Here is a 19,829-nt window from a genome sequence, read left to right on the forward strand (position 1 = left end):
GCTGCTCCTGCAACACAGTGAACTTGACACAAATCTGTTCCAGTGTTACCAAGCTGGAGCAAGTAGGCAGTAGCTCTTGTTTTCCTCCGCCTGTAGTTATCCTGCTTTCCTTCTCTGACTTACCCGGTAGAAACAAGATAATTAAAAAATGGGTCTAAACTTCATTCATGACAGACCTTAGGAAAATTTCCTGAGTGTAAGTCGAGCTGATTTAGAGAGATCACCTTTCCTTAACTGAAGGTGTTTTAAGAACATGTAATAACATATAAATTAAAAAGAGATTGAAGGCTACAGCTTTAACACCAATGCCACAGGAAGACAAGCCACTGCAAGATTAAGCAGGTGTGGAAGTAAAATCAAAGTGATGTCAGACTGATAAGGAATAAACCACATCAGAAGTGCAACTGGTAAGAGACTTAATCATTCAGAGTCAAATAAGGTAGGGAATATGGTATTTCTTTACACCACTATTTGGAGAAATTTTTGTGACAGTTTAAAAATGGAAGAAAGTACAGTTCAACATGCTGTAGTACTCAGAGGAAAGATGAAGGCTGGACTTATCTGGCCTAAATAGGAGCAGATATGGGGATGTCTAGTGGCTGAGGGTAAGTAGTTCACTCTTCTATAGCACAGGTTTTTGGTTGTGGGTTTTTAATTTTTTTGTTTGTTTGTTTGGTTTCTGTTTTTGGTTTTGTTGTGTTGTTTTGGTTGTTGTTGTTTGGTTTGGTTTTTTTTTTTTTTTTAATTTCTCCTTTGCTTCTGTTGCAGGAAGTGTCTTAACTACATCAGTAAACGAGCTTGCATTTGTATTATCCTTGTTTCATTCTATTCCATAGAGGGCTGTGTTGTCAAGGAGCTCTAAAACCTGCGCTCTGCATTTTTCAGTATGGAGAACACTTCTGTTTGCTGGGCTGGCAGCTGCTATGTAAGCTTTTCAGTCCTTTTTAATCACTCTACCTCCTGTAGCAAACTACTGTGAATTACTTCTTTGGGCCTCATTATCCAGACTCCTTTATTACACTTGAGAAGGAACAAGAGGTACTGAAGGAAACCCAGGGGGATATCCCCTGCCTAATGAAACTCTGCTGTGCCTGTAGAGCCACAGGGCCAAGAGGAGGATGGAAGGGTCATGGCTGGGGTGTGCTGTGTTCTGGATGATAGCACATGAGAATGAATCAGAGCAGCAATGAAATTGCTTTGCATGACACTGGAAGTCAAGTCGGCTCTGAATGATACCAGGAAACAGAAGGATAAGGACACTGAAAACTTCCTTTACCCACATCCTCACTTAGTTTGCAGTGCTGAAATCACTGACAACTGTAAGAGCAGTAACTCAATGAGGAAGGAAAAAGTCCAGTATCTTTGCTTTTTTTTGGTATTTTCTCTGATTCCAGGGAATCTGACCTTAAGCAGCATGCCAAGGCAGAGAGGTAGAGTTTTTCATAAGCAGCAGTCACCCTAATTGACAGAAGGAAATGAGATTGTATGCCCTTTCATTCCAGTCGAAGGATATAACTTACCCAGATACTGCAGATTTAGAATGAAGAGCTATCAAACTGAGATTTTGAATGAGGCTCTGTTTACCCGTCTTACTTGGCAGATATGGGAGCAACAAAGATCCTCACTTTTACAATGGAAAAAAAATTCTTCCCTGTTCTGTTTTGTGGTTATTGCATGCTGATTAGAAACCTGCTCAGAACAAGTTTTACAATATAATACATTTTTATATAATATATTTATGTATTTAATATATATTTACTTAATCTTCTTAGTAAAGTACGGGAAACAGTAGGAAAGAAAGCAATTACAGTAAATGCTGAAGCTTCCAACTCAACCCAAACCTCTCCATAGACCAGCGATGCCTGGTACTGTTCTAGGCTTTTTCTTCATTTAAGCTCCAGGAATTTGGACTCATTAAACATGCTAATCCCAAGGTTACTTTATAATTGCAGTTTTTAACTCACCTGTTATGCTACCTGTTGCTCTATCAAAGTTGTGCTCACAGGGAAAAGCATGAGAAAAAGAATTAAGGAAAATCTGTTTCTGTGGTCTCAAGGTATGGGGCAGTCACTGCCTGGAACTTTCTCACTAGTTTAAGTATCCTGTGAAAATGTGACAGACTCAAAGAGTTACATCTGAACTGACTAGGCTGTGAACACCTTTATGAAGATACAGAGGTTCTCTTACAGGTACAGTGTGTTCTTGCACCTAGCTGCATCAGTGTGAAGCATGCAGAGAAGCACACCAGCTGTGCTCAACTGCACCAAGTTCAGCAGCAGAGCATTTGAAAGAGCAAGGCCCTCATTTTGGCCTCAGTCCTTTCCTTCTCTCTCTGGTGAATGAATAAATCTGCTTTGTTGCTGTTTATGTGATACAAGTGGGTGAGAATTAGCACTTTGGAATTACTGGCTTGGGTTATTAACTTGGGTTCATGAATAAACAGAATGACTGCTGCCAGGGAATTGTGCATTAATTACCCTTGAGCTCTGCTGATGGATGAATGATAGAGAAATAGCAAATATAGAGCTTTTGACTATTGTTTTATTATTAATAGTATTGCTAAAGGGAGCAAAACTGGAAAAAAGTGCTTTTCCTGTCTGTCTCTGGACTATGAAGGGGACTGCAATTCAAGTCACCTCCTCTAGAGAGTGAATGACAGATGAATTGTAGTTACTATTTTTTTGTTGTGATCATTACTAGCCACTCAAAATGTGCTTCTGGCTCCCCTGTGGAGAAAAGAGATCCCATTCAGATATCTGGACATCCACTTGTCTTCCACAAAACTGACAATTGTGGATGTTCATCTTAGTGCCAGCTCTGGTAATGAAGCAGTTAAGCAGACCTGCTGAAAACCCAAGAGAAATGCACTGATTAAACACTTTAGTTTTATCTTCTACTGTTCTTCTTGCCTGGTCTTTTTCACCTTCTTCCGGCCTTGGCAGTCCGTGCTCTTGCGTTTTTCCGAAAAAGCTGGATGGGAAATTAGTAAACACTTCATTTGGTTCAACATATGTTAAGGAAGTGGAAACAGCTGGGGACCAAAGGGAGAATGTGGCTGGCAAGGCAGGTTGTTATTTTTATACAGAGCTGACCGGTGAGGTCTCTTTGTGTAGAGATGTCACTCGGTCCAGTTTTATCTTGATGCCTCCTATTAGTCCTCTTGCCTTCAAGCATTTTGTCTTACACACCTGTGTGTTCACTCACTGTGATCCATGGCAGCTTCTCCTTATCTCTCCCTTTCCTCAGCACTTTTCTCTTCCTTTTCCTCTTCTACAGCTGCTGCCACTCCTACAGATATCAGGGGCAATGGGAGAGGTCTGGCCCAGCTTTGTCTGTCACCTTCCCAGCCCTTCCTCTTCCTGAAGGCAAGAGAGTCTAGGGTGAAAGCTGGCCTGAAGACGAAGAGCTGGCCAATGTCTGCCAAGTTTGAAGAGGCAAACCAAGCATGAATTGAGAGGAAATTACTAGGCAGGGGAGAGGACGGGGTGTCCATGGTACTCAAGGAAATGGTCTCATTTAATTAATTTCCATGAGGTCATAATGAGACGGGACTGAAAACTTTGATTGTATGTGTGATATTTTCTACTCTCTATTATTATCTATAATTTTATTTTTGTATTACATTATAATATATTCTAGAGTGATAGGTGATAGAACAGAAACTCATAATCACCTGTTTTGTGGAAAGAGCCTTGAGATATTTCATTAGGAAAACACATATTTTGCTCTATTAGAGAAGAAAAAAGTAATGTAGTAAGTCATACTGTATCAAGGTAAATAATAAAATCCTCTCTTTTCCCCCGTATGTTCAAAAGTTACATTCAACTCTATTGCTGCTTATTTACAGTAATTCAGCTCGGCAGACTATTGCATTTTTGCCTGTCTCACATAATGTGGGTGAAGCAAACAGATATACTCGGGCCTTGATTATACGAAGGCCACTTATATGGCTAGAGGGCTCACTCCTGGTGTTTTTATTCAAACATCAGAGACCAAGGCCATTCTTGTTGTTTCTTCCTGGTTTGCTAAGCAAAGTGATTTAACTGCAGAGCTCCTATTGCTGTTTTATTACTGTTGTGTACAAACCTTTATAAATTCCTGGGAACTGAAAAACACTTCCAAACAAAACATGATTTTAATTGTTGACTTCTGTGTGAGAATTTTGTAGCCTAATTCCTGTGTCAAAGATCACACAAGACTTACCCAGAGTCAGCGTAACAAGACTTAACTATTTTTTTGCAGCATTGACTCTGAAACTGGAGCTCAGCAGCCTTGTGAAGAGAGGAGAAATGAGGCCCAGAGCCATCTCACTGACTCTGTTGCCACATGAGTCTTTAAAAAAACCTTTATTCTGACAACCTCCCTGACACAATTTCAAACCACTCCTTTAAGTGTGTCACTGACAGTACTTCTCAAAATCTATTTTAATGTCTTCTAATGCCTTATTCGTTGAAACATATTTAGTATCTTCTAAAGCTCAGTAATAAAATAGCTATTTTTACGTATTTTATGTGCAAGGGTGACCTTTTGGTTATGCAGTACTTTTAAGGTACTTTAAGGGAATACAGGAACATTAAACTAATAGACACAGCAGTTACTTTACCTTTTTTTTTTTTTTTTTTTTAATGCTTTTGATGTGTTTATTTGTTATGTATTTCTCATATGCAATCAAATGCCCCAAGGACAAAGAGCAAATATTTTAAGCTAGTGTAATAAGTAAAGCTAGTCCCAGTTAGTTTGCCATTGCTTTCTTTTAAGCTGGCATGGATCTTAGGCCTGGTTGGTACACCTTTTTTTTTTTTTTTTTTTGTATTGTAATTCATTTCTAATGTTCTATTTAAGAATCCTAGGTTGCAGAAATGCTTTTGTCAGTAGTAATATGCTGTTGATGCCAACTAATTGTTACATTCCTAAAATCAGATGTTTTCCATTTTAGAATCCTTTGATTTCCTATCAGTCAGATGGTGAAAAGAGGAGAGAGGTTCTGTAATAAAACTTTCAAAGAACCAACAGAAAATAAACCTGTTTAAAGTCTAACAAAGTCTTGCCTTCTTTTTAGTTCAAAGGGGCAGTCTCTGAAAAACCAGCAGTCTCTAAAAAACCAGAGAAGGTAGAAGGCTTCAGTATAGCCAACGATTTCAGGAAATATTGACAGATCTAGTTCTGAGGCAGAATTTCCTGCTTCCTGTCTTGATGGATAAAATACTGACACACTCAAATTCATCTGTTCACTTTGAATATGTGCTGACAGAAGCAGTCTGACTTTCAGAGCAGTATACACTCCAGGTGTACACACTCGGGATGTCCCTGATTACACAGAGCAAGACTCTTGCATCCTGTTTGGCATCCCTGGGGTTTTACAAGAGGAAAGCACAAGCTGTCATGGACTCATGATGGCAGAAGTACGAAGGTGACACCCAGCTTTGTGTGCTTGCAGGAGAAGGAACATTGTCTCCTGCCAGCTTTCAGCCCATTTCTGTCTGGATGAGAAGTTGGCTCAGTGGCTACACTTTAAAAGTGGTAGTACAAAGTAGGTTTTGTCACTTTCTCTGCATTTTTGGTCATTTGTTACTAACTGTCTGCAGTCTTGGTCTTCTTTCTTGAGAACTAATTACGATGATATGAAAAGCTTTTAAAAAAAGAAATCTAAACCTGGCTTGACTGTGACAACATAATATACCTAAAAATTTACTGGGTTTTTTCTTTATTGCTTTTTTTCTTTTGCAACTCAAATGGTTTTAATTAGTCCTAAAAATATCAGCCAACTTCTTACTACCAAAAGATTTTATTTTTTTCATTAACTGGGCACAAGTAGCATTGATCACACTTACCAGACTGTCTCACTCCAGGCTTTCACTTGAGCACTGTGGGAGTGAAAACTTCCATGAGAAGATAAATTAAAGAAGTAGCAAAAGTTTGGGGGTATGGCTGTGGTTGTTGGCACTTAATATACATCTAAGCTATGCATCTGAAAGTCATTCAAAATGCCTAACTTGGATAAGAGTGCCAAGGAATATTACTTCGTCATCATCCTGGGCAGCTGTTGTCAGACTCTAAAGAAGAAGCAGAGAAGGCACAAAAAGGGAAGAATCTAAATGTAATGTATCTTTTGGACTAGACAAATCTGTCCTCTTCTGCTTCTGAGGTGTTGTAAGCTTAAGGAGACTTCAAACAGCTAAAAAGCTGTAATTAGAGCCATCTTCTGAAACATGCATTTATTTCCCTGATGCTTTGCAGGAGAGTTCCTGTTTTCCTGTTGTTTCCTGTGGCATAAACATTTATTTTAAATTTCTTTTGTCATCTTGGTAGATGCTGTCTGGAGGAGACGTGCTTTCTTGTGACTGTCTTCCTTCCCGCTGCTGTTTTTGTGGCCTCAAAGGCAAACGCAGGATATTCCTCTTCCAGTTCCTTCAATGCCTCTCCTTCTTCCAGTATCTCTGATCAATCAATCTGCAGTGATGTCAGCATTCCCAGAGAACTGATATAACTACTTGAAAGGTATGTAGAACAAACTGGCCCTGAGTTTCCTAGAACATGCTGAAACATTCTTCAAGCTTGTATAGATTACAAAGGATTTGAACAATAATGTAAGTATGATTCAGATGATAGTAAAATGAGATAAGGATGAACATCAAATCGACATAACTTATCTAGACCCCTTGGGGTTAAGAACAAGTCTGGCAAAACCCTCATAAGGGTTTTTATCAGTTGGGACAGTCCAGATAAAATTAATTCTCTCTTTGTACAATCTCTGATCTGTAAAATCTCTCCTTTCCTTGTTGTGCTTCTGTGACGCTAAATTATACGACTCAAGTGGCTTAGCAGGTGCCATACTGTATCAACACTAAGAATGTGAAAGATGAGAGAACTTAATTAGCTGATGGTGTGCACTAAGAATCATATTTAAAATTCTAAGTTACCTTTCATACATTATTTCTTTATGACTACACAGCACTGATCCCCACTGAGCAGTCCAGTGGGTAAGCTGTGCTAACAAAACATTAATGGGAAAAGTTTCATAGGTTTGTAAACTGAAAACTTCAGAGAACCCACTTTAAAATTAGCTCACAGGTGTATTCCCACAAGAAGTGCTTGGCCTGATTTACCTCATGACCTAATGACTCATGACCACACAGTTAAACACTGCTGGATAATCTAGCTTAACTTTTTAATAGTTGCAGTAAATCATTTAAGTAAACCTTCAAAAAGGCAGGTGCAAGAAAGAGCTGCTTGGTTAAGGTTATTACAACCTCAAAAAACATGAAAGAGTGACATTAGGAATCCTGTCTCTTGGGATGACTTGTGAAGTCCACTTTAGGATTAACAAGGGAAGTGCTTTCTGAAGGCTGTTACTGATGAAAGCACTGAACTTTCAGGACAGAAAAAGGAAGGCCGGGGTGGGGGTGTGTATGTTCTGTGTGTATGCCTTATACACACAGAAGAAATGGGCAGGAAGTATACTGACAGATCCTATGGGTTTATCTCCTATGAGGAATTTCATGGCTGTAGCTGACCTCGGCCTTCATTCACTAATGCTCTTTCTTCTGTAACGCTGTTGGTGAATCTAAACTTGGTTTGCTTCAGCATCCTGTGAGGCAGAGAAGATAGTGGTAGAAAGGAAATATCAATGTAGTAAACAGAAAATAGGTAGAACATGTTTTAGATAGATGTACCCATGACCAATTGAAAGGCATATATTAGAATGGCTAGTGATCCAGTGATTTGTTATAAATTAATTAAAACCTGTGGGTAATTAACTTCTTCGTACAAAGATCTATATTTCAATATAGAGATACAGTCTGCGAAATGGAAAGTGGATTTTGTTTGTGATGCAGTTATCTTGCAACTGTTTACTCCACTGCAGCATGAAGGCTGTAATTAGGAGGAAAGGTTTTATCTGGTCTCAGTCAAGGTTTCAGCATATAGCTTTGGTTGTTGGTAAACCAGCTTGTACCTGAGAAATTTTGGTTATTTTGAAAAGCTGGCTTCTCCTTTCATCAAGCAATCTCTACCATATTCACCTTCTCCTTCTGAGCAGAGCATTGTCAGTATGTTAGCAGGCCTTCCTAACTGCTAATCGAAATTTTGTTTGTGTCTATACCCATGAATCAAATTTTCTGTCCCAATTAAGGGCAGTTGATATGATAGTAAACTAACTATAAATATTTTTTTCCAGAAAGATCTTACCATAAAGATCTTTTCTTGGGCTCTGGCATTCCCTTGGTATTTATAGCAACTGGCAGGGGTGTCTGGTCTTTTAGTATAGTCTGTTTTGGGAGTGCAGGGTGGACACAAGGCTCTGCTGGAGGAAGGCAGGGAATTGGGGGTGTAAGTGTGAGCAGTGGGGAGGAAAGGGCTGCCTCTGGTCTGCAGATTGGTGCTACAGCTCAAGGAGAAGAGGCAGCAGAGACTGAAGTGGTTTGGATAGCTAGGGTGTCAGTGGGCTGTTCAACCAAGCAATAACACAGCATCTCCAAGCAAGGCCCTTCAGTTGGGCTAAGTATTGAAAAGTATGGAAGAGTACTGAAAAGTATTGAAGAGTATTGAAAAGTGAAATAAGGCATAAATACAGCATGGGTGTCAGCTGCTCCTTAGTACCTGTCTGGATACTTGCTCTTCCTACCTCATAAATGTTATCTGTTTCAGTGATGATTCACTCTACCTGAAGGATAATGTACCTCATATTTACTACAGAGAAGTGGCATGTAAATAAGCAGTTAATGCAAATTAGCTGGCACAAATGCAGTACTACTTATAACTCAAGAAATGTGACTTTTCTTAAAGACTTAACGTATTTTTCAGTGCTACACTGGTTGAAAGTTGTCTCTACCCTTCTTCATGAGGTTTCTTTACCAGAAGCAGTAGGGTGTGGTTTTGCAGTGTGGAGGACTACAGATGAGGAACAAGGGTTAAAATAGATGTCTATAAAATTCAGAGTAGGAAGGAAAAGTCATTATGAAAGAGTTTATCTCTGTTGCTTCCATTACCAAAGCAGGTGAGTGTGCCACGAAACCATTAGGTATCGGATTCAAAACAAACAGGAGATAACGTTCTCACACGCTGCTGCATGTTTAAGTTATGCAATCCTTGGCCACAGCATGTCTTGGAGTCCAGAAGTTCTCAGAGCTTCAGAAATGGGTTTTGAGGGTTCAGAGATGAAAGAAGCCTTGAGATTGAACAGGCACAAATACACCTACCATGGCTCAAGGTGTCTGCCATAAACAAATCCCTAGAAACTGACTACACAATCATGTGGAATGTCTGGGCTTTCTGTGCTCTTTTACTCCTCCCTGGTATCCATTGCTGGCCACTGTTGAGCACAAGACATAGTACTAAATGCCATTTTTGATCCACTGTGGATTTTTTCATGTTCTCAACCATGCTGTTAGATGGCACATTTGTACTATTGCGTCTATACTTGGAGAAGATGGGGGTATCTTGTACTGTTTTAAATGTTGTTATGGTTCTCCTGTGTGAGTGAGCCTGCAAGAGGCATTTGAGTACCAGCATATGGGGTGGGAATAGAGCAACAGGGTGAATCAACAGTTCATTCTAAGATCTGAAGACAGGAATGTAGTAGAAAATATTTTTAAGTACAATCTTTAAGAACAAAATCAAAGTTTATGTTTAAATCCCATATGACAAAGAATACCGCTTCGGCAGAATTGCCTTTTTAAGGGTTCAGTGACTTGTTGTAAGTAAACAAAAACACTGCTTGGATTTTGTATACATGGCAAAAAGTAGAGGCACTCGAATTTGTCTTGAGGAAATTTTTATTAGTCTGTAGATACCCGCTAAGTTAATTTAACTGGGACTTCATATCCTGTTGTCCCAGTTGTGCAAATAGGAAAACAATGATGCTGCTTCTAAAGACTTGTTAAGAATGTTATCGTTTTGGCATGAGGTCCTAATGGTTTGCACACTGCAGGCATCAGGCTGGAAGAAACTTGGGTGAACCTGCTTGCAGACAAAGAAGAGGAGGTTTTCAAGTTATTTTAAACACAGGGTAACTAGGATGAAGTACGATATTATCCTCTCTCTTATAGTTAATGGACTACAAGTAATTTTTTGCACACAAGGAGAGGATGAAGAGGACAGTTGCACAGACTAACTTTTCTTGGATCCCCTGTTGTGATGCAAACAAGAAAAGCGGCAGATAAGGTCATGTGGTAGAGTCAGTTGACAGCCACATCTGCCTTCAGGCTGGTCAGCAGGACAAGTGCAAACTGCAGACAATAAGTCTCTAAGATTATTGAATATCTTATCTCCATGCTATAGGTCGGCTAAGGAGAAAGAAGCCAGGAAGGTCTTCTTGGACTCTAGAGCCCTTCATACCTCTTGCCCAAGACCTGCACAAACACCTTGCTGCCCCCTTGCCTTGTGCTGGGGTATCCTGTGTCCTAACTAGGACATGCAGCCCTAAGGAGGAAGTTCTGCAAACTTGCACCCAGCACCGTCCCTGGTACCTTGGTCCCTCATCTCTAAACAGCTTCTCTAAATGGCTTAAAGGACCCTTAATGCCAAGATCATGGGATGTGCTGTCCTGGGACTAATTTCTAACCACAAGAAAGAGCCTCCCTGTCCCAGGCCAATGCTGTGGCTGGTCCCTCTTTGCAGCAAGATGGTAGGAATAGGGTTTACCTCTTTTACCTGTATAGTGAAACAAACAGAGCAGCCTTCTCAGAGGCAGCAGCCTTGCTTGAAGCTGAGGAGATCTGAATCTGTTTGCTTCTGTGCAACACCCACCTCATTTTAATGTCCTACCTATGACTCTCCTCTTGCTCTGTTTTTCCCAAAGCTCTGAATGCAAGTATAAGATTCAGGACAACTTGGGACAGGACAGGGTTGAGGGCTGACAGTTTAGGAGACTGTGAGAGCAAGCGGAAGGAGGAGAAGGGAGGGTGACATCTTCTCAGCTTCCCTATATGCAAGGTTGCTAACATAGCCCTGGTGTTGATTCAGTGATGAGGTTCTGAAATCTTAATGCTTTTTCTGTCTCTCTCTGGTTCAGTATATGAGCACACAAGCCATCTGCATTACTCTTGGAACCATACGCTTAGAACTGTAGAGTAAATTGGTGGTGAAGGAAGACAAAAGAAAACAGCAGTTTCTAGACAGGAGGCAACCCACAACTGGAAAGAGGCTTGTGTGCCATTCATTATCATGGTTCAAAGGAACCATGATGGGAAATGTGCAGGTTTGGTAAACAAACCGATAGCACTAAGAAAATACCTGACTACATATTATCAATTTTGACTCCCAAGGGAAACTGACTTCCAAAACATTGTCACTCAGCACAAATCTTAGAGGCTGTGCTGGTTTTGCTTGGTAAACATTCCCTTATTTAACAAAAGCCATTACTAGTGAGGAAAGAAAAGGCCAGATATACAGTTGCTGTGAAATGAAAGCCTGGGGGCAGAATAGCTGACGTTCACTTAAAACCCTATAATTCTGCTAGTGAAGAAAAGAAAATGCACTGAACTGGCAGATGAAAGGCACTCTTTTCCTTGTCTTCATGTGAAAGGTCAAGCAGAAAAAAAAAATAAGGAGGTCAGAAATAAATAGGAACAATAAAAATAGTCTTTAAGACACTGCAGTGTTAACACAGTGCTTTTCTTCCTGTAGCCTGATCTCACTGCAGAAAAAAACCCTGGGAACATGCCAAAGCATTAAAAGCAATACAATTACATTTTGAAGGGTAAGAAAAGCAGATTGTGTGCTGTAAAATGCTGTGCTGTTCACCTTTCGTCTCTCTGACCATCACCCAAGGATGTCCTTTGCGATTATAAAGGGTGCCATTTGGAGACCATTTATGTTGCTTGGGACAGTTATTTGAGCTGTATCTATGCATTGCTGAGGTAACTTTAATTGGGTTGCTGTGTAAGTGATGCAATTAAATTATTGACCTTCTGATAGTAAAATATCCAAATGAAATAGTCTTTTTGGGTAACGGCTGTTAAAATGTATAGTGGCTTATTGACATACCTCAGGTTTATTGACCTAGCATTCTGAAGTTACCTTTTGTAATGCAGAAAAGTCCCTCGGTGCCTTGCATTCATTTCAGTCTTTCTTGCCCTGATTTGTCAGAGGCAGGAGCTCAGAGCATCCTTTGCACCCTATTTAGTGAGAGGAAGTCCCCCTGGAATTGTGCATCTCCAAAGAAATTCAGTTCTTCAGTGGAACCATGCCATAGGATTTCAGTTTTAACTTACAGAGCAATCTTTCAGCCATCTCTTTTAGGAGGAAGTCCAGGTCAGATGCAGAGCACTTGATTCTCAGTTTTATATAAAGAGTTAACAGTAGCTGTGTTTTTTCCACAAATGAGACACTCACAATTAGAAAAGCTTCTCATGCTACCTTGCTAGTTTATTAGCAGAGAAGTGTTTGTGCATTTACATTGGTGCTCTGATCAGACATAGATTATTTTGTAATACTTTTCTGTTTGGAGCTGATTTCCAAGGAAGGAGGGATAGAAGGCTGAAACCTAGAACATAACAACAGTGTGAAGAGGGTCTATCACTTCATAACTATGACTGGCAGAGATTAAGACAAGTTAAATTAATTGACATTTTACTACCCAGTATCTGTGGGCTACTTTCAATTTTCTACATTTTGACTAGTTTTTTTTTCATCACCACTCTGAAGATGATGTCTGTGTCTCTGAAAAATATTACACCATCTAGTCTGCTTTCAACATCTATTTAGCTGCACTTGATTCTCCACAGGATTCATATCTATTAGCAATCTGATGAAGAGACTTCTCCTTGGTCTTCTACATGTGAGAGCTGTTTATCCTTTGTGATTTCAATTTTTTCCTTTTTCATCCTTGTGGTGGTGAGAAATGGCAGTGGGTTTCCATCCTTCAGATATTTGGCACTTCTCTTGACCTGGCCAACCAGTTCGTTTCTTCCCTTGTCCTCCCTGTCCCTCCCCAAAACAACTCTTCTGTCAAAACAACTCTTCTTGATAATTCAGGATGCTTTCTGACTTCCTGAGCATGCTTGTTGCTTTTCCTGTGGGGCAATGAAAGCTTGTCCTACCTGGTCACTGAGTAGGTAGGACAGTTTCAAGTCCTACTCTTGAAGAGCTGAGTTATAGGAGCTATTTTTTCTTCCCTCTTCCAACCCCAAGCTTTAGCATATGCCAAAAGGGAAATATATCTTATGGCTCTTAAAACAAACCTGTAAGTTTTTTATGTCATAATTTCACCACAACAGAGTTTCAAATCCTGTTTTTATGAAACAAATGGAAGTCTTCCAGTAGATCCAAGTCTGAGGTGAGTGTCAAACAAAACAAAGTGTCAGAAAACAAAATGTGGTATGAGTTAAAAACAGACATCATCATAAATTTTTTTCCCAGTTTCCCCTCAGACAGTAAGTTCTGTGATCCCATATGTCAAACTTGTATGACTGTATTCCTGGAGAAAGTCTCAATGGGCAGTAGCTTATCACTTATTCTTTTAAGTTCATTTTTTATCAAATCATTACTTGTGAATAAGGTAAAGTGTGTTTTTACCACTCTAGTTTCCTGCCTGACTACCTGGGTATGAGACACATCTTCACAGTGACATGTCCAGAGGCCCAAAGCATTCCTCATTGTAGAAGACTCGATTGGGAGACTATGGACCACAAGGTTAGACAGACTTTTTACTTAGAAACTTGTCTAATTTTCCCCAAGAAGCTAAACTCCGGAGTAGCACCAGGCTTATTAGGATTATTCATCTTTTATATGGCCATCTTTTTTCTTAATCTATGAAAGTAATTACAGGCTGGAATACATATAATTTACACAACATGGAATTGGGACTCTAGGGGAAAAGGTACTATTGTTCAAAGAGGAAGGAGAAAGTAGAACATCTGGACAAAATCAAATGAGGACAACCAGAATACGAGTTAGCAGAATTGGCACAGAAGTTTTATTTTGCAAGAATTCCTAGGGTGAGCTCGTTTGCTCCATCACCCTTACCTTTGCATCCATTTATATTTTGGCCTATGAAGGCCCAGGCTGAGAAACATAGTTTGAACCCCTTCCACACCCCCATTATACAAACCTGATCTGCGCTGCCCGTCTGTTTCTGGGTCAGATGCCTGCAGCCAGAGCAGTGGAGGAGCAGTGTATAGGAACAACCTCTCAGAAATAAAGGAATTGAAATAATTTCTGTACAACATTTCACAAGTCCTTGACCATTACTGAAGTGAGATTAATCAATTTTCAATAACCCTGAAGAAATCAATGTACCTGGGGCCTGAGCAGTTTAACCACAGAAACTTGTCAGTTCAGGGGGAAGGCCAGCGCCTTAACAAGCCAGAGTCAAACAAGCAGCTCTGGCTGCAAGCACCACCCCTTCCCCTGCTCTCCGGCTGCTCAAAGGCAGATTTACGGAGCACACCCTCTGGATAACTCTAGATGCAGAAGTGTGGCCATCCACTGTGCAGTCGTAGAGGGGTCTTCTTTGCCCTGACAGGCAGCACAGCGCCCAGGCGAGCCCCAGGCTGAGGGCCTCACACAGCCCCGCTGGCTGCCCTCCCAGAGCAGGGGCTTGTGGTGTGCGCTTGGGGAGTCCGGAGGCTGTTTGGCACTGGAAGCAAACTAATGCAAAACACAGTCAAAGTGCTTTCATGTGAGCTCCCGAGGAGAGGCCAGGGCAGCTGTAAAGAATATGCATGGCCCAGGGTTTGTTTACAAGGAGAGAGAAAGGGCTGTTGTGGGAAATGGCTGCATCACTGTTCCCCTGGTGAACAGTACCTTGTTTATATGATAGTGCCAAGCACAGATACACTTGTGACAGAGAACCTTGGGAACTTCAGAGCCTCCTTTTGATTTTCTTCAAAACCTGAAAAGGGAGAAAGTTGTTTTAAGTTGTACTACTGTCACTGCTACTCAGCCGTTTGAACCTTTTTTTCATCCACTCATGTTTACTTCTCTCAGCAACGGTGAGTTTCTAGGGTGTATTAGAAACATCACAGGCAATGCCAATGCTTGAAATTGAGCAGCTGAGATCACTTGGCTTGTTCAGTCTGGAGAAGGAGAGACTTGACAGGAGAACCTCATGCTGGTCTACAGCTTCCTCGCAAGAGGAAGTGGAGAGACAGGCACTGGTGTCTCCTCTCTGGTGACCAGTGACAGGACCCAAGGGAATGGCATGAAGCTGTTTAGAGGGAGGTTAGGTTGGGTATAAGGAAAAGGTTCTTCACCCAGAAGCTGGCTGTACACTGCAACAGGCTCCCCAGGAAAGCGGTCGCAGAACCAGGACTTCCAGAGTTCAAGAAGCATTTGGACAATGCTCTCAGGCACATGGTGTGATTCTTGGGTCTGTCCTGTGCAGGGCCAGGAGCTGGAGTTTGACGATCCTTATGGGTCCTTTCCAACTCAAGATATCCACGATTCTGTGAAATTCATGCTTGTGTCTTTGGGTGGGTGTTTTACTACCAAAGCTATGTGTGATGTGATAATAGTTGTATTTGTAGCAACTTTTGTTGTCTGCAATTTTCCCTCTTTTAATGACACATTCATAAGTACTATTCCAGACTCAAATAAAAAGTATTTCTGTTCTTGTTTGACGAAAAAGTATAACTGTTCTTTTTTCATAAGAGCTTAGTAAGCATAGTACATTGTGTGAGCCCAGGAGTGTAAGAACTACTGGCTTTTCTATATATACTCTGTGAATTTAATTTACCTTTTCAGATTAGTTTTATTCCCTGTAGCTATGTCCTGGACTCCTCTGAGGTAATTATTTTTGATGACTCCACTAACGCCTACTGCTGAAGACAGAGATGATCTATTTCAGACTCCTCTGCTGAATGAATTTAGCCAACAATCCACTCACGACTTTGGTAGATGTTTTTGCTTTCTTTCTTTCCTTCAGGCCAGTAAAAACTTTATAAATCTTCACTCTACCATTCCAGAAACGTGAGAACTTTCCCCCTCGACACCTGAAACATCTCACTGACCTTGTCTGCATACAGTAGAATGTGTTTGTATATACTACAGACCCCTGAGTTTAAAATTAACAAAACCTCAACATTTAGTCTTATAAAATCTTGATTTAGATTAGACCAGGATACACAAGATTAGGTTTTCTTAAGAGTACTTACTCCTGGTGCTCATATACCCACAATTCAAAACCTGTCAACTTGATTACCCATTGTAACAATTCCAAATATTTACGTTGGTTGTCCCTGCTGTTTATATAACATTGTGTCTTCCCTCCTTAGTATGCGCACTAGTAGCTATGAAGTCAATGGACTATTTTCATTGATGTCAGGAGATGTTAGCCAAAGGTTCTATAGAAAACGCATGGGATCCTGCTCCAAATCAAGCCTGAGGCATGTTCATTACGATCCTTCCTTCGTCTCCATTTCAAGATGCTAACTCATTCCTTGATCTACTCTCTTGTTGAAGAAGACCAGAGGCTTCAAAGAGGTTACTTCAGACTCCCTTTTCAAATGCTCTTTAAGGATTGTCCTTCTTCTGTTTGTTGGAACTAGAAAGCATTTCTATATGTTGATTATTTTGAGGGAAAGAGTGAGGTGAACTGATTATTGTAGTCCCGCTTTCTCTAGACTAGTGGACACATAATTTTTTGGAACTGAGTTTTGCTAAGAAGCCAAGGATTAATGGGTTATAGAGACTAAATTATCCTTTCACTTTATAATTTATTAGAAAATGTCATGGTGTTGTAACCAGAGGCTGTTAGAAGCCTTCATCATGATGAATAATTATGACATGATGCAACATGTCTGAGGAGAAACTTTTGAAATTGCTCTGATGTGAATAAATAAAATAGAGATTAGTATTCCAGAAAAAAAAATATAAACTCAGAAAATTGCAAATGAAGACTGGCATAAAGTTTTGTGGTGGGTTTTCTGGGGTTTTGGGGTTTTTTGGTGGTTTGTTTTTTTTTTTTAAATTGTGAAGTTGTTGGAGTTTTTTCAAGGTAGTAGCATAAGAATTTTTTTTTCATCTTGTTAGTATAGTGCTAATTGCAGCTTATTTACATCCCCTATAAAATAAAATTCCCATCAGGGCAATACTCTATTTCAATTTTCTTCACAAAGCAGTGAGATGGTGATCTCTTTCTTCTGTCAATCTCCTTGTCATTCCTATCTCAAGTACCATTCTTTGTCTTCTGCTTCTTGATAAGCCTGCAAGTTGTCTATGCAGAATTAGCAATATTTGATTTGGCAAATTTGCATTGTACTCCTTGGACATCTTGCTATCTTGTACCTTCCTGAGTATTTTCTGTTTTCTGTGCATTCTCTGCAACTGCAAATCCCAAATGCTTGCATGGATGAAAGGTTAGTATTAGTGGATCTATGTGGTAGATTCATTCAGGTTCTGTCTTGTGCTGAGGAACAGCCATTAGTGTAAAACTCACAGAAATGATAAAAATTATGAACACTGACCATAAAAGTCACCACCCCACAAAAGAGTAAGAATAGCTTGGTTAGGACAACAATAAAATTTGCCCATTCCTGCAGCCACAACAGCAAAATATAATCAAAATGAAATTTTTTTTGCCTTCTCTTCTTTTAACCCTTTTGAAAGAAAATGCTTAGGCCTGTGGCTTTGCTGCAAGATTTACTGATAATTCACATAAACCAGTGTCTGGTTTATCTGACTTTTAGAAGGACTGAGTACTTGGAACTCAAGTTTTAGTTTGCAATAGTTACGGGAAATGCCTACTCCTGAACAGAAGGGAATTCAAGTCAGGAGCTGCTTTGTAAACCAGTATACTTGTCCTAGTAATGATGGAAATAGTAGTAATTCAGGTGACAGCTGTAATGAGAGTGCCATTTCCTTCCTTATAAAACACCAAAAGGTGGAAATAATCATTTGACACATGCAAAGAGGACTGCAGTGGGATGAGATACCTGTGTTAGCTTATTACCCTTAAGCACCTATTTTATTAATAATACTGCTGTAAGCATTGTGCCTAAACTATCAATCCTCTATTAAGACTGAGAGCAGACAGCCAAAGCTGTAGGGGTCTCTCAACATTTTGAAAGGCACATCCTACAGGACAGTATGCCCACTGGGGGACACCTGGGCAGCTAATAACCTTCAAATTGTCCTCTCTAGGTCACTTGTCCATAGGTCACGACTCCCTTAGTTCCTCAGCAATAGCCTGACCACTTCCACCTGTAGCAGGTTTTCCTAGGCATGACCTAGGCATGTTGTATTTGAGAAGTTTGATCCCATCTTGGATTAATGGGAGTTTTATCTCTGACACTCATGAGGCAGAGTTGAAGTTTTGATGATCTGTGAGAAGCAGCAACTGCTTCTGTATTGTCTATCTCAGGCTTTTTGAAACGATTATCTAGGGAGGGCATAGGTGCTCTTGACACAGGGAATGGGTACGTAACATGAAAAAGTTCTGCTTCTTCACATCTACCTTGTGGAGAAGAACGCTCCTTTAATGATTTTGTAAATAGAAACAACAGCAGAAATAAGTCCAAACCTTTAATAGCTGCTCAGATTTTAGGTTGAGTGTTTGCGAATCTCCTAAGCCCCTGCAAGTGTTTTCTGTGTCTGTCTAGCATAAGAAACTAGCAGTATTCTACCATTAACATTGTTACTGTAATCCTGTATTATTTGTCCATGTTTTACACGGCACTGTTCTGCTCCCTAAGGAGTAGACTTTGGCTAGTGTTGCATTCTCATCAGTGAGGGATGACTTGTGCATCTGGGTTTTACATCAGAAACGCTCTCATTTGTGTGAGGCTCATTCAGAAAATGGACTGGTTTTTCAAAGGTGGGACGGTATAGTTTTTATACCAATGGAGTGGCAAAGGACTTAAGTTAATGTGTCCTTGTTTCTGGTTGCAGGAAAAGACATCAAGACAGAGCACATGCGAAATTCTATCTGTGTAATGAAGAATATTCTTTGACTATAATGTTTCCAGTGTAAACTACTGAACTTGCAAACACCAAGTTGTGTGGGAGATAAGCCAAGGCGATGAAGTTCATGCAAGATGAGGAAGCACAGAGACCGTAAACACATTACCTTCTATTAAAGGAAACATGTGTTGTAAAGATATAGGCTCTTGTCTTTTATTTTGGTAAGAATAAGCTTGTTTTTTTCTGATACAGGTGGCAAATTCTCCAAGGAAAACATCTACAAGAGAGCAGAGGTAGGCCAGAACATTTAACAAATGCCTCATTATCTGTTGTCTTGAAATTGGTGGCAAAACTAGCTTTTTTAATGGCCTAAGAGTTTATCCCAGGTGTTTTGCTACCATAGTGACAGCCTTATTCACACGTGTAGAGAGCAGTTGGTTTAAATTAAGAACTGTTGTTATCAAGGTGCAGTTTTGAAACCAAAGGACAGCTACAGTTAAATGAATTAAATGTAAGTATTACAAAAAATATTTCCCAGTACACATTCTAGATGTAGACTAATACTTGACAGGATATTGCAGGCATATTACAGATCACAATAAATATAGCAGAAGTACATATAATACAAACAAGTTTTACCTTCAGAAACTCATGTCATCTAAGCCCACAAGGCTCAGTGAGCACACTAATAGAAACCGAAATAAATGTATAAATTCACATACCTATACCAACTGTCTGTAGGGCAAACGCTGAATAAACATACTATTAGAACAGTCCATTTGTTATAAAACTATGCCAGATACCAAGAATGGTAGATTTTCCTGTAGTTTCCTTCACAAAGAGACTGCATACAAAAGAAAACTGTTTCAACTTCTGTATTGTGGGAATATCCTAAGTTTTTATCTCTTTGTGTGCTAATTCAACAAGTACTAGTATCTGTGCTGATCTTTTTCTTTACTACTTTTCAGAAAAAGCCTGTCCTGAGTTAA

General features: G+C 40.0%; 1 long non-coding RNA gene across 1 annotated transcript; it reads left to right on the forward strand.

The window, feature by feature from the left end:
- The first annotated feature begins 545 nt into the window (after positions 1-545).
- Positions 546-18,980, forward strand: LOC126640440 (uncharacterized). Its single transcript, XR_007629042.1, has 3 exons — positions 546-605; positions 6,310-6,498; positions 18,829-18,980. It is a non-coding gene; the product is annotated as an uncharacterized LOC126640440 (long non-coding RNA).
- Positions 18,981-19,829: the final 849 nt, after the last annotated feature.

Source organism: Myiozetetes cayanensis, unplaced genomic scaffold, assembly GCF_022539395.1.
Source record: "Myiozetetes cayanensis isolate MyiCay16 unplaced genomic scaffold, myiCay2020 scf2-11, whole genome shotgun sequence".
In the NCBI taxonomy this organism is placed as follows: Eukaryota; Metazoa; Chordata; class Aves; order Passeriformes; family Tyrannidae; genus Myiozetetes; species Myiozetetes cayanensis.